This window comes from Phyllostomus hastatus, unplaced genomic scaffold, assembly GCF_019186645.2.
Source record: "Phyllostomus hastatus isolate PE091 unplaced genomic scaffold, TTU_PhHast_1.1 phas_scaffold_60, whole genome shotgun sequence".
Lineage (NCBI taxonomy): Eukaryota > Metazoa > Chordata > Mammalia > Chiroptera > Phyllostomidae > Phyllostomus > Phyllostomus hastatus.
The window spans coordinates 1,020,511-1,033,309 of record NW_025334038.1 but is presented as its reverse complement, the minus strand read 5'-3'; positions in this window follow the sequence as shown (position 1 = coordinate 1,033,309).

The following is a 12,799-nucleotide window of genomic DNA, read 5'->3' as shown; positions in this document are numbered from 1 at the left end:
CATACCTGCTCCCATGGCAGCTCCCACACCCCCAATTAGTCAGCCTCTGTAAATTCCTTGTATGAGCTGGCATCCTGGCTGGGGCCACTGGTTAGGAGCAGAGACTGTGGAACCAGGACACTCAGGCCTGAATCCTCTCTACTTACTAGTTCAGACTCAGTTTCCTCATCCATAACATGGAGTTAGTAGCAGCTACCTGGAAGGCTGGAGTGGGATTGAGCCAGTTTATAGTTGCAGAAAGAGTTTAGAGTGCACCTGCCATGCCTTTGTGCTTGATAAACCTGTACCCATTGTCCCAACAGGATGGGTTTGAACAGGGATGTCCAGCTGTGTGTTCATATCCAGTTGTACAACCTGGAGTTTGTCTGTTCACTCAGTTTGTCTATGAAATGAAGCCCACCCTCCTCCAGGTGGTTGGGAATGGGGAGGCAGGATCACAATTGCAGACTGGAGAGCAGAAAACATACCTCGCTCCTGGCACCGCCGCCTCTGGGTCCTGAGCAGGCCGCCTTCCGGCAGTACCCACGTCCCTTAACCAGGTGTCAGGCCTGCAGAAAGTGTGTCCTTCTCATTCATGCTTCTTATCCATGCAAAAACCTGGGGACCCCTCCTCTGAGGTTCCTAATTTTGTTGTGAGGAAATGGGTCCAAGGTCATCTGGCTCTGTGAGCTACTCAGCCTCATGGGCACAACCTGAGAGGAAGCGGCCCAGCCACACAGAAAGGTGAAATTTTGAACCCACACACCTCTCCTGACAGGGACACCCACTTCTGGCAGCAGTGCAGCCAGTTTTCGGGCCTCTGTTAAACTCCAACCTTGAGCCGCCTTAATGGTCGCATTAAGTCCCTGGGGCAGTGTAAGTTTCTCTCTCTCTCTCTCTCTCTCTCTCTCTCTCTCTCTCTCTCTCTCTCTCTCTCTCAGAAGCTGCTTGAAAAATGGATGCAACTCTCAATACGAAATGAGGACAGATACTTCTAACCACCTGGAAAGATTCTGGCCATAAACTAATAGCCCGAAACTGGTAAACTGTGGATGGTGTTCTGCATGTTTCCTTGTCTGGATACAGCACAGACATCTTCCACAGCCTTTTTACAATGCTTTGGTGTTTATGGGTGAAATGACAGGATATCTGTGGTTGAGTTGAAAATATTCCAGCAAAAAAATTTTTTTAAGTTGATGAAAAGAGGGATACATGAAACAAGTGGGCCGTTGGTTAGTGCCAGTGCTGGCAGCAGGTACACCGGCTCTTTGTGCGATTCTCTCCACCTGCGGCTGCATTTGAACTTTTCCTTAATAAAATGTTGACATGCTTTTGAATCACCTTTCAATAATGTTTGTCGCTGGTTGATGGACTGTTTTTGTTTGTTTGTACTTTTCAAGGTTTCTAAAATGAACGTGTATTACTCATATAATCAGAAAAATAATCCATATTAAGATGTTTAAAGCATAATTTTGCTAAATCAAACAGTTGGGGCAGGAGATGCTGAGAGCATTGAGCAAGGAAGAGACAGTGAGGCTGAGGGTCCTGGCAGCCACCTGGCTGATCCTAGGCCAGGTAGGATGAGGATGGGAGAAAGATGGCTTGCTCCCTTGGAGGAGGAGGGGGCAACCAGAGAGGTACCACTGTGCCTCCAGGTCTCTCCGGTTCCTTTTCCATTGGTGGGTGCCAGTCCCAGGAAGCCCAGCCCTTGTGAACCCAGCCACCTGCATGCTGTTTGGCCCAGCCCTGCCCAGCTGCTTTGGCCCTGCCTCAAGGGTGAGGTGCCAAGGGAGGTAAACCAGGTGTCACAGAGCCGCAGCCTGTGTCTGGGGGAGGGTGGCAGAGAGGCACGTTGTCCTGCTTTTGGCTGCAATCTGGTTTCATCACCTGACCTACCACTGGGGGCTCCAGGGCAGGAGGCAGGGGCAGGCTGTGCCAGCCAGGCCTGGCCATGAATTATCTTACTCCTGCCCTGGCCTGGAGGGCAGGCACACGGCCGGCCCTGTTACTGAGGACTTACCATGTGCTACCTCTGTCCCACACCTGGAGAAGCATCATTGCTGTTCTCACTTTACTGCTGAGGGAGGGGAGGTTAAGAGTTCTACCCAGTTGGTTAAAATGCTCCAGCACTCCTCCATTGCCCTCAGGGTGAGTCCCAGCATCTTGCCCTGGGTCCTACCGCTCTCCTCCTGTGTGTTTCTGTCACTCTGAAATGTTCACAGCCATTCCACCCACTGTGCACCCACTTCAGGTTTCCCCTGAACTCCAGCCATGCACTTCAGGTTTCCCCTCACTGTCAGCTCTCCCCTCATTCTGCACTATCATGCCTCTGTGGCCATGCCACCTCCTCAGGAAGCCTTCCTTGATAGGCTCCAGCTACTTTAGAAACTTCTATGAAATCAGTGTCACAGTCCTGGTTGTGCTGTGCTATAAACATACTTTCATGGCACTGCCCTTTACTGCCCTTGACCATGGACTCCCTGGGGTCAGGGAGGGGTCAGGGTTAACATGTAGAATCCTTTTTCCAGGGGACACAGCCCCATATCCCCTAGGGATAGGGGCTTGGTGGGCAGAGCACTTAATCCCCTGACTAGTGTCCTTGTGCAGAATACAACCTGCACAAGTGTGCACAGCGTCTCTAGCCTGGGTTTTACCCATCTCAGGGCCCAGCACAGAGGTTTGTGGGAATAAATGAGTGGATGAGTGGGTAGGTGAGTGACAGAGTTGCCCAGGGCCTCCCAGTGGTAATGGCACAGCCAGGGTTCAATCCCTGGCTTGGGGGAGTCCAGATTTCATGCTTGACATGTTGCTGGAGGAGTGGAGAGCTTGGGGTACATCCAGGTGCTGAGCCAAGCCAGGTCCAGACATCTGAGCCTGCCCAGGAAGGGCTTCCCAGGGGATGGGCACCCAGGTGAGAGGGATGTGCCCCAGCTGAGTAAAGCTGATGCCCACATGGTCTCTTACCTGCAGAGAAGGTACCACCTCTACACCAGCCTCCTTGTGCCCTGGACAAGGGAGTCCATTGGTGCTGGTCCAAGGCTGCACATGCCATTGAGGCCAGGATAGAAGCACAGAGCAGGGCCTCTTAGTTCTCTTCCAGATGCCCATCAGGCATCTGTGTGCCTAACAAGTTGACCAGCAGGTTCTGACACCCACACAAGCCAGGGACCACCCCATCTGACCAGGGAGTCTTCAGGTGTTTTAGCTTGGGCCACAATAACAAGATGCCACAGACTGGGAGATCTAAACAACAGGCATTTATTTACTACAGTTCAGGACAACCAGACTCAGGAAGCCCAGACCTGGCTTCTAAGGGTGCATGGAAGCTGAAAACCTGTAGCAAATCAGGGAATCCTGGGTCAGGAGGTGTCCTGGACCTCAGTATGGGCCCACCTTTCCCACAAAGCCTCTACCACCCAAGGAGAAGACAAACTGGAGTGAATCATCTACCAGAAATCTATGGCAGACTATTCTGTGTGGGATGCTGTGCTAGGTGCTGAGGTGCTGCATGGTGAGCAAGCACACTTGCTGCCCTTAGGCTCTTCCCAGCTAGAGGAGATGTGCAGAGTGTCAACTCCCCTTCCCACAGAAGGTGTAGAGACAATGAAAGAGGGGACAGAGCAGGAGGTTGGGTGCAGAGTGGCAGCGAGCAATTACCTTTCAGAAATTAGGCTCACTTCAAGGCCATTCTTAGAGGCAGGTCTTGAAACACATGTGCTTTGGGGCCAAACAGAGCCAGATCAAATGCTACCACTTCATGATTTTGTGTCATTTTCAGTTTATTCAGCTCCTGTGGGCCTTAATGTCTGTCTATTGAGAGTGTATAGGACCTATTTGTGCAACCTACAACATGCACGAGTCTCAAATTATGCTCAGTGACAACCCTGGGCCTCAAAGAGCACATAAAAATGCTTCCATTCACATACAATTCTAGAAAATACAAACTTTATGGAGAGAAAGCTGATCAGTAGATGCCCAGGGATGGGAGTTGGAGGGGATGAGATTACTAAAGGTCATGAGGAAACTGTAGGAGGTGATAGTCATGTTCACCTTGAGGGTGATGATGTTCCATGAGTGAGTACATATATTAAAACACAAGTAGCACACTCTACATCTGTGTGGTTTAGTGTATATTAATTGTACTTCAATAATGCTGTTGAAGAAAACAAAATGCTTCCAACCTCAAAAAGTTTTTAAAACCTCAATGTCTTCTTTCTGTGGAGGATGTCACAAGGTTTAAATAACTCTTGAAGAGTACCTTAATCCTGTCTGGATCTAGTACCTTCCATGATGGTTGCTTTCCTCCCATCCTTGCATCATCCAGATGACTTTTCCTTGATCCACTTATGGAATGCACCTCTTCTGAGTTCCAAGGCTCCAGGGCAACAGACCAGGACAGACCTCCAGATGGAGACCATGCTGTGGAGTTAGGTCTGTCTGGAGGGGAGCCTGGGCAGTTCATAACTTGGCTGTGGGGCCCAGAAACCAAGGTGGTGGTGTGGTGGTGTCCAGTTTGCCCTCTTTGGAGCCTCTGTCAGGACCCCACTCACCTGGGGACCCTTGCAAGCCAACTGGAGGAAGGCACAGTTCAGAGCTCCCTGCCTGTGCCCCTGACTGTTCAGACGTTGATGAGTTAGGTGCACCACTGGCCTTTCAACCTTGTGTGGAGGTATGAACAAGCACCGTTGTCAAATTTAGATTGCTGCTTTTTTTTTAGTTCTGATTCAGTTTTAGCTGATTATTCCTAGTCAGAGCTGTAATTGCAAAAGGTTCAAAGCATAAATGTCCAGCAATATGGATTTGGTTTAAATAATTAGATTGAGCTTTAAACCAGCATGTAGGATATTTTGGGGAGTGGTGTGCACGCTCATGGGCCTCAGGTGTGAGCAGTAATTTCTCTGGGCAGCTGCATCCCTTATGCTCTGTTTGCTGGTTGATATTTTCTTTTCTCAGAAATGGTCATGTATTGCTCTAGTATTAAAAGAAAAATAATAAGTGAAACCATAAGAGAAGTATATAGAATCACATCTGTCCAGCCATCATCTCTTCCCTGACCTGAGGCTGCTCCGAGCACCCAAATAGCCCTCCGTCTTTAGGTTGGCTCCTCCTTTCTATTCTGTACCCTGAGTGACCTTCACTAAATGCAGATCTGATTACCTCTTTCTTTTGCTTTAATGGTCTCCACAGGCTCCTCAGCCCACAGAATAGTCTGTCCCCTCCTGACTTTGTGGTAGACAAGCTTTTTATAGACCATCCATTCTCACCTCTCAAGTTCAAGATCTCACATCACCCCTCCCCTAAAGCCCAGGCTCTGTTCCAGACTCTTTCTGCCACTAAGCCTTTTGTACACAGGACTAGAGCTGCTTTCCTGCCCTTTCACTTGCCCTCCATCTGTCCTCAGGAACCAGCTCCTGATCCAGGTGTTCTCAATCAAGTCTTCCCCGTCATGTCCACTTGGGCACATATAACCTGGATCTCTTGTCCCTGCTTCCACATGCCCACTCCCCAACACCTGCCACAAAGCCTGAACTAAAAAGAAGTTCTACCAAGTGTTTTTGGTGATTTAGTAACAAATTCCTAGAATGTGTTAGCCCAAATCCAGCTGGAATCAAGTGTCCCTCTACCTTACAGAGATTTTCTCAGTTCTTTCAGTGAGATCCCATCATCTTCTGAGCTTTTATAAACTCTGCTGAAAAAAACTGCCTACTTGACTTCTCTGCACTACCTGGAATTCTTTATTTCTTTATTTATTCTCCAATATTTGCTTTTATCCTACTACATCCCTCAAAAAATTGATGTTCCCTATAGTAATTTAAAAAACTAAATCTTAAAATTTTGGTTCATCAAAGGACACTATCAAGAAAGTGAAAAGACAATCCACAGATGGGAGGTAATATTTGCAAATGATATATTTGATAAGGTTCTAGTATTAAGCATATATAATTAATTCCTAAAATCCCATAATAAAAAAAACAAATAATTCAAGGAAAATAATGGACAGAAGATCTAAAGAGACAATTTCTCCAAAAGATATACAAATAACCAATAAGCACATGAAAAAATGGGCAATCACTAGGGAAATACAAATCAAACCCACAATGAGATTTCACTTCATATCCACTAGGACACTATAATTGAAAAGACAGACAATAACAAATATTGGTGAGGATGTACAGAAATTGGAATCCTTGTATATTGTTGGCAAGAATATAAAATCATGCAGTCTCTGAGTGCTCAAAAGTTCAGAGGCTCCTCAGAAGTTAAACATACAGTTGCCATGTGACCCAGAGATTCCACTTGTATGCATATGTTCAAGAAAATGATAAAAGTTCAAATCAAAACAAGTACATGAATGTTTATAGCAGCTTTACTCATAATAACCTAAAAGTGGAAACAACACAAATGTCCATCTGCTGATGAATGGATGACTAAAATGCGGCCTATCCACACAGCAGAATACCATAAAAAAAATGAAGCACTGATCATGCTAAGTGGATGAAATTTGAAAACAGTATGCAAAGTGAAAGAAACCTAACAGGAAAGCCCACACTGTGTAATTATATTCATACCACTGAGCGGAACATGTAGACAGAGAACATACAGACAGAGAACAGATTCACAGTTGCCAAGAGCAAAGGTGAGGGTGGGGGTGGAGAATGACCTCTTAACACAGTAGGGGATTTCGTTTGGGGGTGATAGAGTGCTCTGGAATGAGATAGTAATAAAGGTTGCAGAATATTATAAATGTACTAAGTACCACTCAATGGTAGGTACACCTTAAAATGTTGTAAATAGTGAATTTTTATTTATTTATTTATTTATTTATTTATTTATTTATTTATTTTATTGTTGTTCAAGTACAGTTGTCTCCATTTTCACCCACCATGCCCCTGCCCCACCCATCCCCACCTCCCACCCTTGAACCTACCCCCCTTTGGTTTTGTCCATGGGTCCTTTATACATGCGCCTTAATGGCCCTTTCCCTTCTTTCCCTTGTTATTCCACTACCCTCTACCCTCTGGTTACTGTCAGTTTGTTCTTTATTTCAATGTCTCTGGTTGTATTTTGCTTTCTTGTTTGTTTTGTTGATTAGGTTCCACTTATAGGTGAGACCATATGGTATTTGTGGAATTTTATATTATGTGACATTTACCTTGATATAAAAATATATTGAGAAAAAAATCAATGAATTTAAAAATAAAAACCTAAACAATACAGTCAGGTATAGAAAGTCAGAGCCTGGGGGAGGAGGGCAGGCTTAGCAGAACAGATATGCAAATCAATGGAGCGGAGCAGAGTGCTGGGAGTAAGTCCAGCCCCCCTGGGAAGTGGGGACTGGCAGAGGCTTTCACACTGGGAGGGACCAGGTGGACATGTGAGGGATTGGTGCTGGGCAGTCAGCTACCTATAACATAAAAATAACATCACATTCCAACCTCCCATCATTAGAAAAACTAAATTCAGATATGCAAATGAGATAAACAAAAAAAATACAGCCTCTAAAGCAATAGAACAAAACATAGGGGTACATGTTCATGTTCTTGAGGCAAGGAAGGCCTTTGTCAAGAAGACACACAAAGCTCTGGCTGGTGGCTCATTTGGTGGGAGTGTCACACTGTGCACCAAAAGGTTGCGGATTCCATCCCCAGTCCGGGGTGTGTGGGAGGCAGTGGGTTGATGTTTCTCTCTCTCCCTCTGTCTCTCTCTCTCTCTTTCCCCCTTCCTCTCTCTCTAAATACAATAAACATATACTTGGGGAAGGATAAAGAAAGTCATACAAAACAAAGGCCACAACGGAAAAGATGGGCACATGTCACTGCATCAAAATTAAAATTTTCATGAGCCAGAAAACTACCATAACCTAAGTTTAATAACTTGTAAAAAAAGTTAAAAGACTAGGAGAAAATAGTTACTATGTAAAAATTAATATTCAGAGTATGTGAAGGATTCCTACAAATCAACCACAATAACAGAAGAGCAACAACCCAATAAAAAGTGAACAAAGGACATGAACCTCAATTAGCAAGATAAAGCACACAAAAGGCCAAAAAGTATTTGCCAGGGTCCTTCCCACTGATGGTCGGGAAGTGAACACCATGAACACCACCATGCTTTTCTCTTGGATAAGGTGGGCAGAACTTAGAGGGTGCGGGGGCCTCAAGTACGGAGAAGATGTGAAAATGGACCTTCTCTCTAGCTGTGGAACATGTAAAAAGATACATCTACTTTAAAGGGCAACTTGGCAATGTGAATTAAAAACTTTAAATCTCATATGTCACACCCCAACTACCCTACTGTGTGGTGAACACCCATAAGAAACACTTCTGCTGCACCCAAGGGGGCACATACAACCTCACTTTCCACAGCATTACGTGTAACAGTGAAAACAGGAGATGGCCTCAGTGTAATGGGTAGGGCACTGGCCTAGTAAATAGTGAGAAACCATTCAATGAAAAACATGTATTAAAAATGAGAAGGTGGCACACTTTAAATGTCTTACAATTTTGTCAATTATGCCTCAATAAAGCTAACAAAAAAATGCCTAGCTGTTTCCTCTGACTTGACAAGAACAGGGCTCCAAGACTTGCCACTGGATGAAAAAACAAGTCGTGAGTAACACAGTTAGAGTGCAACACCCCTTTGTGAAAGCATGCATTCTCCCATGGCAGCAACGCAGTGTGCTTCTCCAACGCCTTGCTTCGAAACAGTGGTCACCCCCCAGGTGGGAGAGCGGTCGGGGGGTTGGTGATCAGAGGACCAAAGAGGTGATTTTCTTGTACCATTTCAGTTTTTTTTTTCAAGTAGAATGTGTCTATGTACTATTTGTATAATTCAAAAGCATGAATTCGAAAAATGAGTCAAAACCAGCAACGTAGAAATATAAGTAGGAAATCAGGGCTGTGGGGGAAAGAAAAGAAACAGTAACAAAAATCCAGGCTACAATGGATGATCTGTATGATGGATGTCAGAGTTGAAACTCATATTTGGCTGTGAGCTTTCTGGGGGTCCAAGAGAGAATGGAGCTGTGACCTGGCCTATTCCTGATTGTCAGAAAGGAGAAAGCTGCCTGGCGTGGTTACAAATTTTCTCATGTGGTAGGTTTTAGCTTTCTAACTAAACTAAGACCCAGTACCACCAGTTCAGCCTTTTGGTACCTACAGGGTCCTGCAGGGGACCGAGCACCCACTGATGTTCCACGCATGCCTGTCAAGAATTACTACAACCCTGATGAGTGTGGGATACTTCAGGGTAGGGGTAGGGTGGGGGGGCAAAGTTACCACAAGCCCTGTGGGATGAAGCAGGACTCCAAAGTGACTTGCTGTGGGCTAAGGTTAGGTTATATCACTCTAAGAAGTATAAGAAGTATAATTTTGACCAAGAAGTATAATTTTGGCCCCACAGTCTGATCCAAACCCCAAGGTCACAGGCTAGGTAAGCCAGCCTGTTTTTCCTTCCAGCCCTTCCATACTATCCATGGTAATTTTTAAAAATCCCATGCAAGCTGTTTAAATAGGGTTTGGGATCATGTTTGCATTCCCATGTTAGTGGTGCAAAGCTCAGAGACGTGAAGCGATTTTCCCCAGGTCACACCGCTGGCTGGCACCAGAGTGAAGGTGATAAACCCAGTGTCCTGATTTGTTCTACTGCCGAATCCAACCCTGTATACAAGATTTGACTATGAACTGAGCAAAGTCCTAAGAAGTCTTGCAGCAAATGTTTTTACATGGCAGGCAGAGCACTTAGTCCAGATTGAGGCTTTCAGATTGACAGTGGGACTGACTTTTGGAAATTACCGAAACATCCGAGGCCTAGTCTGGTAAATTACACAGGCAATCAATCATAGCTTGCTGTTTATTTTTATCCTGTTCTCATTACAAATGGATTTGAGGTGATTTTCAAAAGTAAATGGGGAGAGGGAGAAACGACAGTTTAGGATGAAACAAGACATAGTCAGTATATCAAAATGATGCACTAGGGTGCTAGAAGTAGATACAAATGTGATCCTGAGCTTCCTTGTGGCCAAAGGAAAGAGGAAAAATGGTCAGCCTCAAGGAGCCCAGCTTCCACAAGAAATAATAAACTGACTGCCCAGCAGCACAGGCTTTCCTGAATTTGAAATCTGAAGGCAATTTCTCTTGTAGTTTCAAATAAACATGGTTTCACGGGATGAGGGGCAATGTCCTGGTGGCATCCGTACAGTAGTGAGCTTCTGGGGCTCCTTTATGGGTAGTACCCTCAAAGCACCCAGCTGGCATCCCATTAAAGTGTAATTCAGTACACTCACCCATCCAGGGTGGGGTCAGTGTGGGCAACACTGGTTTGCCACAATCAGGGTGTGGCGGTGAACCAACAAGCTCCGAGACGGATGTGGAAACTTAGTCCCAAAGACGGCCTAGGCAGGTGCTGACAGCAAAGGTGACAGACACTGCCAGAGACGGTATTGTGCGACCCCGCCCTGGAGAAGACACTTATGAGGAAGGGCAGGGTTCTACTGTGATTCTTTTTTTTAAAGTCTTAGATTATGATTTTGTGTTTTGTGTCTGGGCAAGTGTCTGTCATGGTCACTGACGCTGAGCAAGTTCAGGCTGTGTTGACCAGGCAGCCCAAAGCAGTGAAAAGCTCAGGTCTAGGAGTCCAGCTGACCTGGGCATGAACCCTAGCACTGCGATTTTGTGCCTTGGGCAGGTTACACTGCCACTTTGAACTTGACTCTCTTCCTCTGTAGCATGCAGACTGATAACAAAAAATTCTGGCTGTGCAGTTTGGCTGGGAGGCACAGAGACAGAGCAGGTGACAGGCTGGGCCTCGATGGGCACTGGAGAGATGCAAAGTTTCTCCACAAGGACAGGAGGTTGCAACGTGAGCCTGGTGGAAGAACTCTGGTTTGTGTCCCTGGCATGGGCACAACACACTCTCTCTGAACTGGGATCCTAAACTTCATCCCCAGGATTCCTCAGGTCCTCCTGGGCCTTGCAGAAACCAGCCCTTTCACACCTGCAAGTTTTCCAGTGCAGGTCAGGGGCCTGCCTGCCCAGAATGACAAGTCTGGGAAGGAATTTTACTGAAGTTCATTAACATTTTGCTTTCACTTCTTGAGGATTTGCTTTGAGAGTTGAGAGGAATGTTCTCTGATAAGATGAAAGCAGGGCCCCTGGGTGAGCCCTGCTCTGAGGGATTCCCATCACAGGCTAGCTTGCACGCACATACCCGGCCAGTCCCTGCACTCCACTTCCAGGCCCAACACGTTGCAGCAAGTAGCCTATGTCCCCAAAAGTCCCCTTGGTGCCTCTGTGAGCCAAAGAGGTGGGTTTGTCTTGCATGGCCTGTGGCTATGCAGCCAAACATTTGTTCAGCTTTGATAGACCTGCTCAGAGCGAACCTGCTAGCTCACACTCAGGGAACTGACTAGGGGCCACTGCCCTATAAAGTCAGTGCTACACTCTCCCTGATTTTACAGAAGAGGAAATGAGGCATTCCTTCCACCCAGGCAGGTGACTCAGGGTTTCTGCTTTGCATCTGTACCCCTACCGGTAGGTGCCAGCCCATCATTCACACTAGTAGTGCTGTGAAGAGTCCTGTGGCATGAGTGGGTCATAGCCACTGAGTGGGTGAGCTGGGACTCAAGCCCCAATCTGCCCAAGGTTCAGGACTTCTGTCCCTCCCAGCTGCTCTTGTCTGGTGCTGCACTATCTAATGTGGTAACCAGTATCTTCTATGGCTATTTCCATTCTAATTAAATTACATCAAATTAGAAATTCAGTTCCTCAGTCACACCAGCTATATTTCCAGTGCTCTCTAGCTACATCTGACTACCCTAGTGGACAATGCAGGTGTAGAACATTCCCATAATTCTAGAAAATTCTGTTGAATAACACTAGCTAGAATTTAGCCCTTGCCATTTGCTATAGGAAGTTGAGGGGAGAGTGGGCTTGGTGGCTAAAGTATTGGGGATGAAGAAGATGACGTGCATGGCCAGATGTTGAGGCTGTTGAGTCCTGGGTGCATCTGGAACTGTCTAGGCTGCCTCTGTGTCCCTGCCCTGACCCAGTCTCATTCCTTAAGCCCTGTGCTTGCCCTCCTGCCCTCAGGAGGTTAGAGTTGAGCAACTGGTTCCCACAATACAGGGTCAGCAGTTTCCAGAAAGTCTGGGCTGGGTGTCTTATTTGCAGAGCTCAGCAGCCCCTGAGGCCCCATGGCCAGCAGAGCCCCTACTGTCTACAGGCAGCTGGATACCCCAGATGCCTGACTCTGTCCACCTATCTGGGATCCTCCTGCCCCCTCCCAGCCACTGATGGGCAGCTGACAACAAGGACAATGGCCCTCCCCTTTCCATGAGCATGTGCATGCATACATTTGTGTGCATGCATGCATGTGTGCATTTACATGGGTGTGAGCACGTGTGTCTGTGTTATCCAGGGTTGAGGCTGTGGGGACCAAGGACATCCACCTCTCCCTCCTCAATGTGTATTGATGGTGGGGGAAGGGCATATGCAGCCCAGTCCTGCCCAGCAAGCAAGAGCTGTTCCTGGAACTTTAAAGACTCCAGCACGTGAAAGGTAATCCTCGACTCAGGTCCAGCTGGGCCGCTTACTAAGGCTTAATTTTCTCTTCTGTGGAATGGGAACAGTAAGACTCCTACCACATAGTGCCACAGGGCCTGGCACATGGCACATGCTCAGTAACTCTTAGCTAGTGTTACTCATAAATTAGATAACAAATGCAGTGAAACACTTTCATTATTAAACTCCTGCTGGCAGCTGGGACTCTGCCAAGCACTTCATGCATGCTATCTCCTTGAATGCTCTCTGTGCCGTAAAAT